The sequence below is a fragment of the Rhinoderma darwinii genome, assembly GCF_050947455.1.
Source record: "Rhinoderma darwinii isolate aRhiDar2 chromosome 10 unlocalized genomic scaffold, aRhiDar2.hap1 SUPER_10_unloc_6, whole genome shotgun sequence".
Taxonomy (NCBI): domain Eukaryota; kingdom Metazoa; phylum Chordata; class Amphibia; order Anura; family Rhinodermatidae; genus Rhinoderma; species Rhinoderma darwinii.
Genome location: NW_027461836.1, coordinates 88,899 through 106,655, shown reverse-complemented (window position 1 = coordinate 106,655; position 17,757 = coordinate 88,899). Strand labels below are relative to the sequence as shown.

Sequence of the window (17,757 nt, the reverse complement as noted above, 5' to 3'; positions counted from 1 at the left end):
CCAAGATGTGGGGGTAAAGTGGGGGTCGGCCACAGCTTTTATTATTAACAATAAATTTGAGGACGTTGTCCGCTGGTTGGATAAACACATTGCAAGATAAACAGGTCACCCCGGGTGCCAGAACATTGCAGGCGCGATGGGCATGTTCCAGTTGTTTCCGGGTGATTTCACGAGCGGTAGAGACAAGATCCTCCTAGAACCGCCGCTGTGACGTCTGGAACAGAACAAAATGATCAAAACAGGATGAACATAAAAACTCTGAAACAATTATCAACAAAATGACATTTAAGGCTATGTTCACACGCAAACTCAAAAACGTCTGAAAATACGGAGCGGTTTTCAGGCGAAAATAACTCCTGATTTTCAGACTTTTTTTTAACAACTCGCGTTCTTCGCGGCGTTCTTTACGGACGTTTTTGGAGCTGTTTTTCCATGGAGTCAATGAAAAACGCCTCCACAAACGTCCCAAGAAATTACCTGCACTTCTTTTGACGAGCCGTCATTTTACGCGCCGTATTTTGAGAGCGACGCGTAAAATAAAGGCTTGTGGGAACAGAACATCGTAATTCCCATTGAAAGCAATGGGCAGATGTTTGTAGGCGTATTAGGGGTGTTTTTTAATGCGTAATTCGAGGCTTAAAACTCCCGAATTACGTCTGAAACCACTGCGTGTGAACATACCCTAACTCCTTAACAAGATGCCACATACATGTACGTGGCAGTCGTTAAGGGGAAGTATGGAGCGGGATCACGGGCTGAGCTCGCTCCATACTCCATACTTCATATTCGCTGTGTAATATAGCCAACACCTCACTGCAACAGACAGAACCAAAAATCACTTTGAGTCTTCCCGTTTAACCCCTTAGATGCCACAATCACGACCGCAGCATCTAAAGCATTAGAATGAGAGGGGCGACCCCCTCCGACGTGCCCTTGTGCCCCCACGATGCTATAGCGGGATGTCGATGGTTATCATGGCAGCCTGGAGGCCTAATGAAGGGTCTGCCATCTTTGTTCTCCGGCAGGGCTTCATAGGTGACTGTAAAAATCATGATATACTGCAATACGTTAGTATTGCAGTGGATCGTGTGAGCAATCCAATAATCGCTGGTGCAAGTCCACTAGGGGGACTTCTAAACAGAATTTTAAAAAGTTAAATAAAGTTTTTTGCAAATATCCCAAAAAATAATATTTACATTTCTAAAAAATTCCCTCTTCCCATTTTTTCCCTAAAGTAATGTTAAACAACATATAAGTTAGAATAACTGATATCGCCGCGCTTGCAAAAGTCCGAACTATGAGGGTATGTTCACACGAGGTCATTACGTCCGTAATTGACGGACGTATTTCGGCCGCAATTACCGGACCGAACACACTGCAGGGAGCCGGGCTCCTAGCATCATACTTATGAACGACGCTAGGAGTCCCTGCCTCGCTGCCGGACAACTGTGCCGTACTGTAATCATGTTTTCAGTATGGGACAGTAGTTCCACTGAGAGGCAGGGACTCCTAGCGTCGTACATAACTATGATGCTAGGAGCCCGGCTCCCTGCACTGTGTTCGGTCCGGTACTTGCGGCCGAAATACGTCCGTCAATTACGGACGTAATGACCTCGTATGAACATACCCTTACAATCTGATGTTATCTAACCCACTCGCTGAACACCTTAAAAAAAAAAAAATATTTTTAAAACACCCAAATTGCTGTTTTTTGGTCACGTTAGTTTCCCCAAAAAATAGAATAAAAACTGATCAAAAGGTCGCATGTACCCTCCACAAGTCTCTCCCCCATCAGGTTGTAGATCTTGTCGTGGATCCCGATGCGAGATACCTCATCTTAGTGCTTAGTATTGGTGGGAGGGAATTCACGGTGATTAACGCTTATGCTCCTAACCAGGGTCAGGTGCCCTTCATTCTTCAACTAATAGAAACCGCCCTTCCAGTGGTCCGAGGGACTGTGGTGCTGTGCGGAGACTTTAACCTTACTCTGGATCCGACGGTGGATAATTCTACTGGTCGCTCTAGTGTTGCATACGGTGCTATTAGGCGGGTGAGGCGTGCTCTCCTACAGCTTCAACTGTGTGATGCATGGCGCATTCAACACCCCGCGGATAAGGATTATAGTTTTTACTCCCATCCGCATGGCACCTACGGTCGCTTGGATTACATTTTCCTTCAGCAACATGCTCTCCCCTGGGTAGCATCTACGTCCATTGGCAGTATCCTGTGGTCTGACCATGCCCCGGTATATTGTACCTTACATCTCCCCTTCATCACTAAAGGCCCCTGGACTTGGAGACTGAATGAGTCCCTGCTCCTGGATGGGGTGTGCCATGCTGATTTGCTTCAAACGGTGGAACATTTCACTCTTGATTATGCCCAGGATGACACGTCCCCCTTGGTTCGTTGGGAAGCTCTTAAATGTGTTCTCAGGGGGGTCCTCATAAAACATGGGGCGCGCCTTAAGAGGGAAAGGGCCCACTCCCTTAAAATTGCTCTCCAAAAAATTAGTGCTCTTGAACTGGCTCACAAACGTGCGCTGTCTCTTCCGATTTTACGTGAGTTACAGATTGCCCGACAGGACGCCAGACGGCTGTTGGACTCTGCCCAGCAGCGCGCTCTTCAAGTCTGTCGCAGTAAATTCTACGAGTTTGGCAATAAGAGCGGACGTATGTTGGCCAGAGCTTTAAAAACCAGAATTGCCCAGTCACACATCCCAAATACTAAGGCTCCTTCTGGCCAAGTTGTTCACACGACCCCAGAGATAGCGGAGTGCTTCCATAGCTTTTTCTCTGAGCTTTACAACCTTGACCCTCCCACCCCCGCCCCCTCCCATCCGCCGGGACGGGACTCTTTCTCATCTCCCTTCACACCGTTGTCTGGGGAGATAGCTGAGGAACTTGATACGGACTTCACTCCCTCGGAGCTCCTCATGGTTATAACCGATCTTCCTGGGGGAAAGAGTCCTGGCCCGGATGGCTACACTGTCAAGTTTTACAAGGTGTTGGCGGACCGGTTGCTACCGCTTCTGTTGTCAGCTTTTAACTCTATTTCCCCGGAGGTCCTGTTTCCTCCTAGCTCCACCTTGGCTCATGTCGCGGTTATCCCTAAGCCGGGTAAGGACCCTCAACTCTGCTCCAGTTATCGTCCCATCTCCCTGCTCAATGTAGACTTAAAAATTTACGCTAAATTGCTCGCCAATAGACTGAATAAATACCTGCCAGATCTAATTCACCCGGACTAGGTGGGGTTTGTGCCTGGTCGGGAGGCCCGTGACAACACCCTTAAAACTTTTGATATCATTCACCACGCCCAGACTAACCGAATCCCGCTCATGATCCTGTCCCTGGATGCTGAAAAGGCGTTTGACAGAATATCGTGGTCTGCCCTTTACCAAACCCTTCGGCATGTGGGAATAGGACCATCTTTCTTGGCAAAAATTATGGCATTGTATCGTACACCCTCGGCCCAAATAAAAATAAATGGCTCCCTTTCGGCACCTTTCCCTATTTACAATGGCACACGACAGGGCTGTCCCCTATCCCCCCTGTTGTATGTCCTGGTTATGGAACATCTCATGGCCTCCATTCGGAGCAACTCGGATATTAAGGGTATTAACATTGGAGGGAAGGAATACAAGTGCTCGGCATTCGCTGATGACCTATTGGTCTATCTCACAGACCCTCATGTCTCTCTCCCTTCACTGATGTCCGAGTTGTCTCGTTTTGGAACATGGTCTAATTTCAAAATCAATTTCTCTAAGTCTGAGGCGCTAAATGTTTCTCTCCCGGGCCCGTTAGTGTCGCTTCTCCAAAGTAATTTCCCCTTTTCATGGCCCTCCAGAGGTATTACATATTTGGGTGCCCGTATAAGTGGGGACCTTACACAATTGTTTACAAATAATTTTATCCCCCTACTGGCCAAGTTTCGCACTGACCTTAATTCCTGGCATAAGACTGAGTTTTCCTGGTTTGGCCGTATCAATATTATTAAGATGTCTCTCCTCCCCCGCTTGCTTTATCTCCTGCAGACGATCCCCATCTCTATCCCATCTTCCTATTGGTTGCGGCTTCAGCGATGCTTCGGCTCCTTCATTTGGCCGACTGGTCGCCCACGTCTGAGCCGGGCTCTTCTGACTCGTTCCAGGGGTACGGGTGGGGTTGGTCTGCCGGATTGTCGGCTCTACTATCTGGCATCAACTCACGCACGGGTTTTAGATTTTTTTCATAACCGTGAATCAAAACTATGGGTCCGTTTAGCTCAACAACTATGTCCCAGTACCCTATCATCCCTGCCGTGGATCCTGCCCGGGAATAGACCGACTCAAGCCTCCTTTGTTGTTTACCATACTCTCATGGCGTTGAGGTCCTTAGGGCCTGGAAGTACGCTTGTAGACCCCCTGGGTCCTTTAACTCCTATCACAGATAATCCAGCCTTTCCTGCTGGCAGGGCTGGTCGCTCCTTCCTAGGCAGGCCGTCCACCGGCCCCATGTATTTTGCCCAGGTCCTCTCCGCTTCCTCTCTTCTCCCTCTAACCTCCATCTGCCCCGATGCCGTGCCCCTCACTCGCCATATATATGAATATGCCCAGTTAAAACATTTTTATGGAGCGGTTAACCGACGCGCACATCTTCACAGGTCGTTGACGGACTTTGAGCGCCTATGTGTCTCCTCCCAGCCCCCTACCCATACCATATCCACAATATATAAATTACTCCTTTCGCAGCGTTCCCAACAACTCCCCTCCTTCTGCGGGGCCTGGGAGAGAGAATTACATACTACATTTACTGATACACAATGGAAGCGGTGTTTCTCCCTCTCACAAAAAGCCTCTATAGCCATTAGGGCCCAGGAAACTAGTTATAAAATTGTCTCTAGATGGTATCGGGTCCCGGCTGCGCTTCATAAATGGTATCCGTCTGTGCCTGATAATTGTTGGCGCTGTGGTGCTGTAGGAGGTTCCATGTCTCATGTTTGGTGGAGTTGCCCCTTGTTGAGGAGTTTTTGGGATGCGGTACTTAAATTGATATTGGAGGTTACTGGAGTCTCTGTCCCCAACTCTCCGGAGGCAGCTCTTTTATTCATGTTCCCGATGCCATTACACATTTATAAAAGCTCCCTAACTAGACATCTACTTCAGGCGGCAAAGTCAGTGATCCCGCGCAGGTGGAAAACGGCAATACCCCCAACATTAGATGAGTGGTTTCGGGAAGTTGCCTTGATACAGCGAATGGAACACTTGGTGGCTCACTCCCCGGCAGCTGTGGTAAAATACACGTCTACATGGTCTCCTTGGATAGTGTTTCTTTCTTCGCCTTCCTACCTCACGGCTGTAACCTGAGTCGGCCTATGCCCCTGTGAAATACACTACGGCTCTTGCTCGCTGCTGATTTTTTACTCATAATACGCCGGAACTGGAGTCCAGGATCCCTCCTGTCCTCTCCCCTCCCTCCTATCCTTCCCTCTCTTGGGGCCTTTTTCTATACTTTCTTTCCCCCTGACTAGGGTTATGTGCCTCTCCTTCTCTGTTTGAGTTAAGTGATCTCACTTTACCTCCTGATGTTATGCCTCTAGGATTATTCATGCTACTGTTGTACACTGACAATTCTGTTTCATGTCAAGATGTGATGCACATTATTGATTTTCCCTTTTTTCTTGTTTGTTTTTGCTTTGGTCCACTGACCTTGTTTGTTCTTTTAGTTATGGGTGGAGGCCTTCCCTCCACTATGTTTTGTAATTTTGTGTTCTAAAACTCAATAAAAATTTTTGAATAAGAAAAAAAAAAAAAAAAAGGTCGCATGTACCCCAAAATGGTAACTCGCAAAAAATAAGCCCTCACATCGCTCAATCAACGGAAACATAAAAAAGTTATGGCTCTCAGATTTTGGCGACGCAAAACAAATTTTTTTAACAAATAGTTTTACAAAGTGGTAAAACATGAAAAAATATAAAGTCGATATCGCCGTAATCGTATTAATCAGTAGAATAAAGTGAACATGTAGTTATTACTGCACAATAGACGCCGTAAAAACAAAATCCCCCAGAAAATGGCGCATTTGCTTTTTTTTTTGCTAATTTCACCCCACAAATAGTAATAAACTAAAATAAAAAAACTAAATTGGTCGTGTTATTAAGGAGTCAAATCAAGAGAGGGAGTGGGGGAGGGAAAGACGCCAAGCTGCAGGGCCCAAAGAGGACGAAGGGCATTACTATCTTATAGGGAGCTCTATAGCCCCCCTACCATGTGATCACTGGCCAATCCCTGTAGATCATGATGATGTGATGCCACCCCCCATTTATTTATTCTAAGGGCTTATTCAGACGAACGGGCTATACGTCCGTGCAACGCGCGTGATTTTCACGCGCGTCGCACAGACCTATATTAGTCTATGGGGCCGTGCAGACATGTGCGTGACTTTTACGCTGCGTGAGTCCGTTGCGGAAAAGTCACGACATGTCCGTTCTTTGGGCGTTTTTCACGCATCACACACCCATTGAAGTCAATGCCACACGGAAGCACTTCCGTGCGGACTGCATTTTTCACGCAAGACTTATTAAGTCTATGTAAATGGGTTGAGAAAACTTGGCCAAACAAGCACCAACCAGGAAGTGGATTTTCAGTTGGTGGGTGTCACGGCACAGGGTGTGGACCCACTGGGCCGTACCGCATAGCGGGGTAGCAGCTGGCCAACAAGGTACAAAACAATGTCTATAGTTCTGAACGGGTACCTGAGGCAATGTAGACAGTGGCAGGAACACGACTTGGCTTTCACAGCAGGTGACGCCGCGGATGCAGTGGAAGACACGACTTGGCTTTCACAGCAGGTGACGCCGCGGCTACAGCGGGAAGTCACGACTTGGCTTTCACAGCAGGTAACGATAGTACGGGATGCAGGGTACAGGCAGCAGGAACGGGTAACACTGGGAACTAGAAAACACTGGGAGACCTTTAGCAAGACAGACTAGGGTATACAATGCCCAGCTAGCTTGCCCGACAGACCCTATGAATGCCCCCACAGTATAATGCCCCCACAGTATAATGCCACCACACAGTATAGTGGCCCCCCATAGCTGCCCCCACACAGTATAATGCTCCCCATAGCAGCCCCCACACAGTATAATGGCCCTTATAGCTGACCACCACAGAATAATGTCCCCATAGTTGGACCCCTACAGTATAATGCGCCCATTGTTGCCCCTCACACTATAATGCCCCCCAGAGCTGCGCCAACAGTATAATGCCCCTATAGCTGCACCCATACAGTATAATGCCCGCTATAGCTGACCACCACAGAATAATGCTCCCATAGTTGGACCCCTACAGTATAATGCGCCCATTGTTGCCCCTCACACTATAATGCCCCCCAGAGCTGCGCCAACAGTATAATGCCCCTATAGCTGCCCCCACAGTATATTGCCACCCATAGCTGCCACATAAAGTATAATGCCCCCCTACAGTATAATGCCCCCATAGCTGTCTCATTCAGTATAATGCCCCCTCAGCAGCTGCCATATAACCCCCCCCCCTCCAATACCCAGTATAATGCCCCAATAAGTATGTACCTAATAGAAAACTTATAACATAATTACTTACCTATCCCCGTTCCCACGATGGGTGGAGGATCCTTCTCCTCTGCACTGTGCTGTGAGTGACTCGGCGCAGACAGGCTTAGGGGCCTGGTTGCAGTTGCGACCCCTATAGCTACGACACTGCCCTCATCTATAAAGAGTGTCTCTCTGGTGGAACCAGCACATCCGTGTATTACATAGAGGGTCAGTATTTGGTTCCCTGGTGGTCTTGGGTAAGGAAAAGGTAAATTGCCTCCTCCTTCGTGGACTAATAGTTTACCATCCTCTACAGGCTCTAGTGGTGTGTCTGGCCGCTGACGGGAAGCTGAATGCAATATTCACATCGTGATCGAATTCCCTCCCCCCCCACCATCGATCATACAGATCATGGAATAACATTCGCAACCCCTGAAAAACCTTAAATAAAAGTCAAGCATACAAAATAGTTGGAAGTAAAAGGGTGTGGTGCTTATTATGGGTAACATAAAAATATTAATAAATCTTTATAATCAACTTGAATGAATTAATAAATAAATAATTAAATAAATAATGTCCAATAATGAAACGTCCAATAAACAAGCACTTGTCCACACAGCATTAGCTGCGAGACAACCCACTAGCAAACTCCGCGACTGGGATTCTGTCCTTGAACAAGGGAGGGTGGGTGGAAATTCTGTCCTTGAACAACTGAGGGTGGGCGGGAATTCTGTCCTTGAACAAGGGAGGGTGAGCGGGAATTCTGTCCTTGAACAAGGGAGGGTGAGCGGGAATTCTGTCCTTGAACAAGGGAGGGTGAGCGGGAATTCTGTCCTTGAACAAGGGAGGGTGAGCGGGAATTCTGTCCTTGAACAAGGGAGGGTAAGCGGGAATTCTGTCCTTGAACAAGGGAGGGTGAGCGGGAGTTCTGTCCTTGAACAAGGGAGGGTGGGCGGGAATTCTGTCCTTGAACAAGGGAGGGTGGGCGGGAATTCTGTCCTTGAACAAGGGAGGGTGGGCGGGAATTCTGTCCTTGAACAAGGGAGAGTGGGCGGGGCTGCTTCAAACAGCTTCTTCAGACAATCTGCTGATCGGACCAGACATCCTTTTATCCTCCAGGATTTCCCGCCGCTCAGCTCCTCAAACCAATCCCTGGACTGTTGCCAACATCTGCCTGGTCACGAGGTCAAACTTGAGGAAACTTCTAGAACAAGGTAAATACCGTAAAGCCACACCCCAAAGAAGGGGTGTGGGAAGACGCCAAAAGACAAAATAGGGGGAAAAGCAGAATATAGGAAAAACAAGGGAACAGAATAAGGGAAAAGAAAGAAGAAAAAAATGGTAAAAGGGGGTGCGAAGTGATCCCATGTGTCCCCCACACTATTCGCTCTAAAGGGGGGCCTCTCATTAGGTTTAATAAGGGGCCGCCAGGCTCCCCTGAGTCCGGACTACCACGTGTACACATTTTGTAGCAAGATTTTTTTTATTGATAAAATGTACATCTTATAGTGTAAAAAATATATTTATCTTTTTCATAAATCTGAATTTTGCTACAAAAACATTGAGACGTTCTTATTCCTCCAGGTTCATGAGGACAGATCTATGGAAGACTCAGGATTATTATTATTATTATTGACAGTAATGAAGACAAAAACAGGTTTCAGGTGGTAGAAAATGACTTTACTAAACCGTTTTATAAGCCAACAAACAAGGACCATGAGGACAGTAAACAGTCCGCTGCTTCTCTCTCCTTGTGGTAAGATGATATTTGGGAGAAGGGTTGGAGGTGGTGGATGTCTCGGCACTTGGTTGTATAACCGGAGCTTCTGCAGTTTGAGATATTCCTGCTCGGCTGTGACGTGCCATTCCACCTCGCTGTAGAATCCGCTGGTCATAAACGGATCTTGTAGATCTTTCTCCCTGATGTAACTTGTTTTTTGGAGAAAGCTTGGAGCTGGTAGATTTCGTGGCATTTCCAGAGCCTTTGCAGTTTGAGATGTTCCTGCTCGGCTGTGACGTGCCATTCCACCTCGCTGTAGAGTCCGCTGGTCATAAACGGATCTTGTAGATCTTTCTCCCTGATGTAACTTGTTTTTTGGAGAAAGGTTGGAGCTGGTAGATTTCGTGGCATTTCCAGAGCCTTTGCAGTTTGAGATGTTCCTGCTCGGCTGTGACTTTCTATTCCACCTCGCTGTAGAGTCCGCTGGTATAAACGGTTCTTGTAGCTCGTTCTCCCTGATGTAAGATGATATTTGGGAGAAAGGTTGGAGCTGGTGGATTGGTCGCCATCTCTGGAGTTAAGCAGTTTAGGATGTTCCCAGAGAAGTTCCTGCTCGGCTGTTACGTGCCATTCCACCTCATCTTAGTGTCCACTGTTTATAAATGGTTCTTCTCGCTCTTGGAGATGGTGAAGCTTTTCCAGGTAATTTTTATAGATAAACTCTAAGAAAAGAAACACATATCCACATTACATTCCCCATGATTGTAGAGATGAATAATAATGTTATTACGAGGTCTGGTATACGAAGTGATAATGAGGTGACGTCTACTGACCTGCATATTCTGATAGTAGCTCAATACATTCATCAGAATGAGGACCAACATCGACCACTCTATGATCTTTGATGTAATTTCACTGATCTGTGAAAAAATATCAAAATTAATATAGAAAAAATTGTGCAAAACAAGAACTTTCCGCCCCAGCCGAGGTTTTGCCGCATTAATGTTTATTACATGGAGTCATGTGACTGACGGCGATGCCAAAATGGACCTGACCCATTGTCATATGACACCATATCCATTACATTGCGGACGTCACGATCACCATGGTGCTGAGAAAGAGCACAAAGATTATAGGTCCAATTGTTTTCCTATAGAACGGCTTCTAGGGGTGCAAATAAAATCTATCCAATGATCCAGAATAATCTCATTAATACCGGATTAAAGGAATTTTACATCGACTGGTTTGTACCAGCAGCTCAGCATGTCAATAACTTGATATTATGTATGAGATATACTGTACATACCTTTACACATTGGTCTCCAGCGCACAGTTGGGTGTATACGGATACCTTATTTCCAATGACTGGTAATTTATTATATAGGAAAATAAAGTTTCTTATGTTTAGTAAGTGTCTTATAGGATTTACTACACTTTTATGTGAGATAAATGTTAATATAATACATATATCACAATGACAGTACCGCTGCTTTCTATTCAGCATCTTCCTCCAAGAAGCTGAACAATGTTACCAGATGACGCAGTGTTACACCAGCATGTCGCCATCTGACGGCAGAGATCAGAAAATGAAGGGAAATGATCACCTCAGGATCTGAAGTTTTCTACATGTGAACCTAAAGACAAGGACGGTTGGATTCCATTCAAATATTATTTAAGAAAGGATACATGAAACCACTAAGGTCACGGCCATTATGCAGGACGCCAGTCTGAAATGGCTGATGAAGTTTCGGCTTTCGGGCACTTTGTAGAGGACTATGGACTGCCAAAGGTTGTAAAGGCTGCCAAACCCGAATGCAATGCAAGCACAAATCCGGTGAGTTATTGGATAATAGTAGGTCTAGAAAACAAGCAGACAGAGGTTACAGCAAGTCTTATGGAACTAATCACTAATTTACCCTCAGAACTTCCCAATAAATCCTAAATAACGTGTTCTGATATAATAACCCCAGAGACATAATGGATATAGAGGGGGGTCTCCTGCTTCCCTATTAGACAGAGCAGAAAGCCACTAACAAAAAATAGCTTCTGCTCTGGGGGGGATTGAGGACACACATCTATTACATGGCCGTCCATTCATTCTAATAAGCCATGTAATACCTACCACTTTAGTGTGTGGCCACCCGGTGATAACCGCTGATCATGATCACCAGGGGTTCAGCTGCCAGACCTACAGTAATCAGCTGATTGCCAGCGGGTCCCTATTTAGTGAAGATGGGACAACCCTATCAATGTAAAACATTTATTAACTTACCGAGAATGTAGCCATCATGGCTGTCCCGACGCATGATGACCATCCAATTGCCAGGAGGATCTTTTGAACCAAGGCCTGACGATCCCCAAAGGCTTCAGCATGGAGCATGATGTACTTATAGTGTAGAAACGTCAGGCCCAGAGCTGAAAAAGAGCAAATGAGCCGAATTAATCCTGTACCACGTGTAAAACCACCTAATAACATCTATGAAACGCGGACCAAACGCTAAACCCAACAAGAAGCCTTCAATAATGGACGGGAACATTTATCTACATCGTCTAATCCGGACAATTATTATCAGTTGATATTAACAAAACATTATTTTTTTTTTTTAGAAAATTCTGATTACTACTGCAGACTGAGATGGGGGCAGGGTGCGACTGATGCCAAGTCTGAGTCATGTCTGACAGTCTGGTTGCTAGGGATACACTACCTAACAACCACAGTCTTGTCCAGCAATGAGTCCTACTAACCAGCCTGCATGTCTCACTGACGTAGTAATCACATTTTTGTAAAAAATAAATGTAGGTTTGACCCCAGAGTAATATAATCAGATATAAGACTTTTTATAATAACCCGCCATCCCCCAGAAGTAAGAGCATATTATAATCACTTCCGTGATATTTACTTACAGGCAATGGCCATTCCTATGAATCCTATTCTAAACAGGATATTTTCGGGAAAGAAATTTCCCGTTTCACTGTAAAAGAAAAAGGAAAACGCTCAATGTTAAATAATATAGAAAAATTGTCAGAAATGTTTTATCTTAATAATCAGCAGTCAGATAATAATCTATAGGACTGAGGATATGCGTTTCTCTGTCCTCTTGCGGCCCCTCTGGGTAATGGAAGCAATTTTGTTAATTAGATATTTCCTCCTTATTTAAGTAATTACCTTATACATTCCCAAACTATAAAAGTCGTGTAATTCTCCATCTTACCTGATGTACATCAGTGGAGGGGCATGGCTGTTGATAACAGTCAGGGTGTAGCTACCAGAGAGCCAGGCCACACACCAAAAGGCCAAGAAGATGGGGAAGAACCCCAGTCCATTGATTTCCATAATAATGAAAAGTCGCCAATCAATTAGAAAATCGCGCTCTGTGTCAATTCACAGAAAGTAAGACCGCGCAGCTGTCACGGGAATATTTATAACCTCTCATCATCTCTCTGTGACATCATAGCTCCGTGATGTCATCATGATGTCACAGTAAGGTCAGTTCTGCTCTGGAGCTGCCATGGTTTAGTATCTGCTATGCACTTATATCTGCTATGGGCTTCGCAGACCCCAGAACACAAGCCATTGATGTAGTGACATTTTAGCGTCTTTTTTCACAGAGGTCAATGTAAGGTCATCTGTTATACTGTGCTAATAAAAAGTATTTACCCCCCTCCATTGATTTTTCCATGTTGTTTTGGGTGATGGCATTGTATCACAGGGGATTAAATTTGGTAAAACAAGACTGACCAATGATGGCATCACCTCCATATAACACAACCTCTAACATTTATATGAAATAACTGAGACCCAGACCAAGATGTGGGGTAAAGTGGGGGTCGGCCACAGCTTTTATTATTAACAATAAATTTGAGGACGTTGTCCGCTGGTTGGATAAACACATTGCAAGATAAACAGGTCACCCTGGGTGCCAGAACATTGCAGGCGCGATGGGCATGTTCCAGTTGTTTCCGGGTGATTTCACGAACGGTAGAGACAAGATCCTCCTAGAACCGCCGCTGTGACATCTGGAACAGAACAAAATGATCAAAACAGGATGAACATAAAAACTCTGAAACAATTATCAACAAAATGACATTTAAGGCTATGTTCACACGCAAACTCAAAAACGTATGAAAATACGGAGCGGTTTTCAGGCGAAAATAACTCCTGATTTTCAGACTTTTTTTTAACAACTCGCGTTTTTCGCGGCGTTCTTTACGGACGTTTTTGAAGCTGTTTTTCAATGGAGTCAATGAAAAACACCTCCACAAACGTCCCAAGAAATGACCTGCACTTCTTTTGACGAGCCGTCATTTTACGCGCCGTATTTTGACAGCGACGCGTAAAATAAAGGCTTGTGGGAACAGAACATCGTAATTCCCATTGAAAGCAATGGGCAGATGTTTGTAGACGTATTATGGGTGTTTTTTAATGCGTAATTCGAGGCGTAAAACTCCCGAATTACGTCTGAAACCACTGCGTGTGAACATACCCTAACTCCTTAACAAGATGCCACATACATGTACGTGGCAGTCGTTAAGGGAAAGTATGGAGCGGGATCACGGGCTGAGCTCGCTCCATACTTAGCGGGTATTCGCTGTGTAATATGGCCAACACCTCACTGCAACGGACAGAATCAAAAATCACTTTGAGTCTTCCCGTTTAACCCCTTAGATGCCACAGTCAATCACGACCACAGCATCTAAAGCATTAGAATGAGAGGGGTGACCCCCACCGACGTGCCCTTGTGCCCCCACGATGCTATAGCGGGATGCCGATGGTTATCATGGCAGCCTGGGGGCCTAATGAAGGGTCTGCCATCTTTGTTCTCCGGCAGGGCTTCATAGGTGGCTGTAAAAATCATGATATACTGCAATACTTTAGTATTGCAGTGGATCGTGTGAGCAATCCAATAATTGCTGGTTCAATTCCACTAGGGGGACTTCTAAACTGAATTGTAAAAAGTAAAATAAAGTTTTTTGCAAATATCCCCAAAAATAATATTTACATTTCTAAAAAATTCCCTCTTCCCATTTTTTCTGTAGAGTAATGTTAAACAACATATAAGTTAGCATAACTGATATCGCCGCGTTTGCAAAAGTCCGAACTATTACAATCTGATGTTATCTAACCCACTCGCTGAACACCGTAAAAAAAAACAATAAAAATGTTTAAAACACCCAAATTGCTGTTTTTTGGTCACGTTAGTTTCCCCAAAAAATAGAATAAAAACTAGTCAAAAAGTCGCACCCCAAAATGGTAACAACAAAAGCTCTCACATCGCTCAATCAACGGAAACATAAAAAAGTTACGTCTCTCAGATTTTGGCAAAGCAAAACTAATTTTTTTAACAAATAGTTTTACAAAGTGGTAAAACATGAAAAAATATAAATTCGATATCACCGTAATCGTATTAATCCGTAGAATAAAGTGAACATGTAGTTATTACCGCACGATAGACGCCGTAAAAACGAAATCCCTCAGAAAATGGCGCGTTTGTTTTTTGTTTTTTTTGCTAATTTCACCCCACAAATAGTAATAAACTAAAATAAAAAAACTAAATTGGTCGTGTCATTAAGGAGTCAAATCAAGAGAGGGAGTGGGGGAGGGAAAGACGCCAAGCTGCAGGGTCCAAAGAGGACGAAGGGCATTACTATCTTATAGGGAGCTCTATAGCCCCCCTACCATGTGATCACTGGCCAATCCCTGTAGATCAGGATGATGTGATGCCACCCCCCATTTACTGAAAAGCTCTATACAGTGATCTGAATGTACTATAATTATTAACCCCTTGATGTCGCAACCAATTTTGTCGGTTAAGGTGCAAATAATTTTTTCCGCTTTTGTCTCCCTTCATTGTGACCATTTTGCAGTACATTTAAATTAGCATTTAAAGGAGCACTCCACTTTATTGTTTTATTGCACCCTCCATTTGTACATTGGTGTTTCACTGGAGTGCTGTGTGTAGAAATACTTACCGATCCCCGAATCCTGTCGTTTTTCGGGTCCATTCTGACCTGGTCTAGAATCACTGCTGTTCAGAATTCCTGGAAGTCAATGCACTATGGAGCCTCGTTCTGGCCTCGTTATGGCTTCCATAGGAATGCATTGAGAGCCTGAGTTCCGGTTGATTCAAAAGCACAGTAACTTCAGACAAGTCTGGGGGAAGGTCACGTGAGCGGCGTTGGACCCGAAAAAGACAAGATGCGGGGATCGGTAAGTATTTTGCTCACAGCACCCCACTGAAACACCAATGTACAAATGGAGGGTGCAATAAAAAAATAAAGTGGAGTGCTCCAATAATTTATCTTTCTTTTTATTGTTTTTTGAAGTTTTTTAAGCCCTTCATCATTCACCATAAATAATATGCTATTGTTCGCGTCAGAAAACTGTTATTGGAGTCAGTAGCTGTCACTATTATTGGGGTCAGTAGCTGTCTCTATTATTGGGGTCAGTAGCTGTCACTGTTATTGGGGTCAGTAACTGTCTCTATTATTGGGGTCAGTAGCTGTCACTGTTATTGGGGTCAGTAGCTGTCACTATTATTGGGGTCAGTAGCTGTCACTATTATTGGGGTCAGTAGCTGTCACTATTATTGGGGTCAGTAGCTGTCACTGTTATTGGGGTCAGTAACTGTCTCTATTATTGGGGTCAGTAACTGTCTCTATTATTGGGGTCAGTAACTGTCTCTATTATTGGGGTCAGTAGCTGTCACTATTATTGGGGTCAGTAGCTGTCACTGTTATTGGGGTCAGTAGCTGTCTCTATTATTGGGGTCAGTAGCTGTCACTGTTATTGGGGTCAGTAACTGTCTCTATTATTGGGGTCAGTAGCTGTCTCTATTATTGGGGTCAGTAACTGTCTCTATTATTGGGGTCAGTAGCTGTCACTATTATTGGGGTCAGTAGCTGTCACTGTTATTGGGGTCAGTAGCTGTCTCTATTATTGGGGTCAGTAGCTGTCACTATTATTGGGGTCAGTAGCTGTCACTATTATTGGGGTCAGTAACTGTCTCTATTATTGGGGTCAGTAGCTGTCACTGTTATTGGGGTCAGTAGCTGTCACTATTATTGGAGTCAGTAGCTGTCACTATTATTGGGGACAGTAGCTGTCGCTATTATTGGGGTCAGTAGCTGTCACTGTTATTGGGGTCAGTAGCTGTCACTATTATTGGGATCAGTAGCTGTCACTTATTGGGGTCAGTAGCTGTCACTATTATTGTGGTCAGTAGCTGTCACTGTTATTGGGGTCAGTAGCTGTCACTATTATTGGGGTCAGTAGCTGTCAGTATTATTGGGGTCAGTAGCTGTCACTATTATTGGGGGTAGTAGCTGTCACTATTATTGGGGTCAGTAGCTGTCGCTATTATTGGGGTCAGTAGCTGTCGCTATTATTGGGGTCAGTAGTTGTCACTATTATTGGGGTCACTAGCTGTCACTATTATTGGGGTCAGTAGCTGTCACTATTATTGGGGGCAGTAGCAGTCACTATTATTGGGGTCAGTAGCTGTCACTATAATTGGGTCAGTAGCTGTCACTATTATTGTGGTTAGCAGCTGTCACTGTTATTGGGGTCAGTAGCTGTCACTATTATTGGGGTCAGTAGCTGTCACTGTTATTGGGGTCAGTAGCTGTCACTATTATTGGGGTCAGTAGCTGTCACTATTATTGGGGTCAGTAGCTGTCACTATTACTGGGGTCAGTAGCTGTCACTATTATTGGGGTCAGTAGCTGTCACTGTTATTGGGGTCAGTAGCTGTCACTATTATTAGGGTCAGTAGCTGTCACTATTACTGGGGTCAGTAGCTGTCACTATTATTGGGGTCAGTAGCTGTCACTATTATTGTGGTCAGTAGCTGTCACTATTATTGGGTTCAGTAGCTGTCACTATTATTGGGGTCAGTAGCTGTCACTATAATGGTGGCAGTAGCTGTTGCCTCTAGAGGATCTGGCTGTTACTGCATGGTGGGCTGTGGTTGTCACTTATCAGACCCTCCAATCTACCTACCAACTCTCATCTTTTGAATTGGTTGCTATGGTTACTTATGGGAAGATGTGGAGTCGAAAAATGAGCAGGTATAAAGCATGGAAACATTGCCCATAGCAACAAATCAGATCACTTCTTTCATTTTCAAACCTGTCTTAGAAAAATAAAACCAGGAATCTGATTGGTTGCTATGGACAACGCCTCCATGTCTTTTCTATACTCTTTCTCTATAAAGCAGGGGCCCTTTAGGTAAGGGGGGGGGCACTAGCTCTTTGAATGAGACAACGGAAAAGCGTAAAAAATGGCATGGTCATTAAGGTCTAAAATAGGCTGGTCATTAAGGGGTTAAATGATATAAAATCTGTGGGAGTGCCCCGGGTATACCCATCACTTCAGGGTGTATGAGGGAAACAACTCTAAACTTGATCCCCCTGAACGCCCCCCCCCCCCCCCTTCCTAGGAGTCAGTGCTGGAATATTACAACATCTGCAGCTGAATGCTGGAGGAACTATCT

General features: G+C 44.8%; 1 long non-coding RNA gene across 1 annotated transcript; it reads right to left on the bottom strand.

Moving 5' to 3' along the window:
- Nucleotides 1-10,104: 10,104 nt before the first annotated feature.
- LOC142697953 (uncharacterized) lies at nucleotides 10,105-11,123 on the bottom strand. The gene is made up of 3 exons (XR_012865622.1): nucleotides 10,952-11,123; nucleotides 10,572-10,630; nucleotides 10,105-10,185 (listed from the first exon to the last, which is right to left on the bottom strand). It is a non-coding gene; the product is annotated as an uncharacterized LOC142697953 (long non-coding RNA).
- Between the last annotated feature and the right edge of the window lie 6,634 nt (nucleotides 11,124-17,757).